The sequence below is a fragment of the Mus caroli genome, chromosome 3 (assembly GCF_900094665.2).
Source record: "Mus caroli chromosome 3, CAROLI_EIJ_v1.1, whole genome shotgun sequence".
Lineage (NCBI taxonomy): Eukaryota > Metazoa > Chordata > Mammalia > Rodentia > Muridae > Mus > Mus caroli.
The window spans coordinates 82,203,048-82,206,190 of record NC_034572.1 but is presented as its reverse complement, the minus strand read 5'-3'; positions in this window follow the sequence as shown (position 1 = coordinate 82,206,190).

Below are 3,143 nucleotides of genomic sequence, written 5' to 3'. Positions count from 1 at the left end.
AAAAAAAAAAAAAAAAAAAAAAAAAAAAAAAAAAAAGTGATAGGAAGGCTGGAGGGATGGCTCAGTGGTTAAGAGCACTGACTGCTCCTCCAGAGGTCCTGAGTTCAATTCCCAGCAACCACATGGTGGCTCACAATCATCTATAGCGGGATTCAATGCCCTCTTCTGTCTGATGCTGCCTTCTGTCATGCAGGCATATGTGCAAATAGAGTGCATACATACATACATACATACATACGTCTTAGAAACTGTGATAAGGATGCTGAACTGTGATAAGGCTCTCCACAACTGATGGCTTCTGGTGGGGGTCTGGGTGGAGAAGGGTTCATCTCCCCTTGGGGGCTGGCCCCTGGATCTCTCCATGCTGCAGTGAGCATATGAACAACACAAAATGGACTTGATGTGCTTTTCCTTTTCCTTCTTTTTCTTTTGCAGGGAGAGGCCACCATGGAGGGGGATTGGAAATAAGCACGCCGGGGTCCATGACGTGAAATGCCCAAATAATTAATAAAAATATGTTGGAAAAGGAAGAGGAAGGAGAAAGAAAAAAGCAGAGGAAGGAAAGGAAAGAAGAGAGGAGACAGAGCAGAGGCCGGAGAGACGGCTCCGTGGTTAAAAGCCTGGCTGTCCCTGCAGAAAGCCCAGGTCCAATTCAGAACCTTCACGGTGGCTCACAAAGGTCTGTAACTCCAGGGATCTGAGCCCCTCATCCTTCCCCTGTGGCACTGTGTGTACCAGATGCACAGAAACACATGCAGGCAAAACACTCAGACACATCAAAATGAATAAACGATTCTTTAAATGTGTGTGGCCACAGGTGTGGCAAGGTGACCATCTCTGTGGAGTTGGTCCCCTCCTTCCACCTTTGATGTGACTTCCAGGCAGCAGGACTGGCCCTCCAGATGCTTCACCGGGTCTTTACCTAGCGGTGGAGACCTCAACTCAGGTCCTTGGGCTTGCAGAGCCAGCTCCCCAATCCCCAAGAATCCACAAAGTTTTCTACATAAACGACCAAGTTTTCTAGATGTTGTTGGTTCCTTTTTAAATTCTGTATCAGATTTATTTATTTATTTATTTATTTATTTATTTATTTATTTATGCAGTTGGAGAAACATATGCATCCCCCAGGCACAAGTGTGGCAGTCCGAGGCCAGCACTAGGAATCCAGTTCCCTCTCCCCACCACATGGGTTCCAGGGATCAAACTCGAGTCCTCAGCCTTGGTAGCCAGCACTTTACCCAGCGAGCCATCTCACTGTCTCTAGATGCTGTTGGTTTCTTTGCCACAGCACTATCTAGAGCAGTGGTTTCTACCCTCCTAAAGCTGGGACCCTTAACTTCCTCTTCCTAATGTTGGACCCTTTAATACATTTCCTCGGGTTGTAGTGACCCTCAACCCTTTGCTGCTATTATGAATTATAATGCAAATATCTGATATGCAGGGTATCTGATATGTGACCCCTGTGAAGGGGTCCTTTGACCTGTTGCCTGCAGGTTTGGAGGTTTGGTTTTTATCTTCTAGAAGTCTGACTATTTTGTGATTTGTTTTTTGAGACTGGGCTCGAAAGGAACCCAGACTGGCTTTGAACTTACCTAGTAGCCTAGCCAGGTGTGGTTTAATCCCAGTGCTCAGGAGGCAGAGACAGCAGGATCTGTCTTAGTAAATTCTGAGACAGCCAGAGCTCCAGAAAAAGAACTCACTACTTAGCCAAGGCTGACCTTGAACTCATAATCCTCCTGCTTCTGCCTCCTGCGTGGGTCTGCAGGAATGTTCCACTACACCCAGGGTTTCATTAGAAGGTCAGTATCAGACTGGGGGGCATGCCGTTCTATTTCTAGTTACCCAGAGATTTCATCAAATATGAACACAAAAATAAAATGCCAGCAAGGCCCTCTTTTCTGGCTGGAACCATGCAGGCCTTTGCAGGAAAGAAAAAAAAAAAATATTCCTGCTGTGCCAGGAACCTTTAAAAAAATTAAAAATTAAAAAAAAAAAAAAAGGTTTTGCAGAGTTGAAGGTCAAGTGCCTTTAAAAGAAATTTTCCCAAAGGCTGCTTTGAAAGACAAGGCGAAACATATCTTCAGGGAGGGGAAGAAAATCTAAGTAAAGCGCTGAAGAGATGCCTCAGTGATTAGAGCACTGGCTTCTCTTCCAGAGGTCCCAGGTTCAGTTCCCAACACCCATGTGGTGACTCACATCTCCGATTCCAGGGAATCTGATGGCCTCTTCTGGCTTCAACAGGCACCAGGCATACACATGGTGCACAGACTCACAAAGGACCCATGCATATAAATTAAAGAAAAATAGAAAATAAAATAAAAGACTAAGCACTGTCACAAGGGACACCAGCGAGTGTGCAGAACGGAGAGGTGAAGGGACAGAAAGGCACGAAAGGCTGGAGTGTGGACGGTTTCACCAATGAGAATTTGCCTTGCCTCCGGAATCAGCCAATCAGATTCTTCCATCTACGGTGCCGACAACTTGGCTCTCCCTAGCTTTTATTTCTTGTTCTGAGCCCCATGAAGCCTCTTAGCGGTCCCTTTGCATGTGTTCCCCTTACCCATCAAAACCGTGTCACCCTTCCCACCTCCCTAGTCAGAGACTTAGTCTTTCCTGTGAGGTCTACTGCCCAACCCCTACCCGGGCGAGCCTCATCCCACTGTTATCCACCCATCACAAGTACTGGCTAGCCCCCCCCCCCCCCGTGGGACTCAGTCCTCCCTGTATCTCAGACCCTCAGACCGTGTTGGAAGGTCAAGAACTATGCCCTCTCAGAAGCGCTGCCCCCTCTCAACTCCAAAGCCCTTTCTGCCCCCCTCATACTGTGCCCGTGGGGGAGGGGGGCTCCAGACTAGAAGACACTACTGACCCTCTCTCTGTGCTAAGAGAACTGACACCTGAGCTAGGACAACAGGTGTCTTTTCTCAAGTGCCAGTGCTTAAGTCCAATTAAGGGTCTTTGAAGTGGCTGCCCAGGCATGAAGGTAGGCTGTTTACTCCCAAAGAAGGTTCTAGGCCTATAGCAATTGTGGGCTTTACAACAGAACTGTCCAGCTGGGTGCAAAATCCAGCTATCTCAGTTAGTATGGGGTGGTCCCCCACTGGATGGGTTTTACAACAAGCTCTCTGAATCTGCTCATCTTT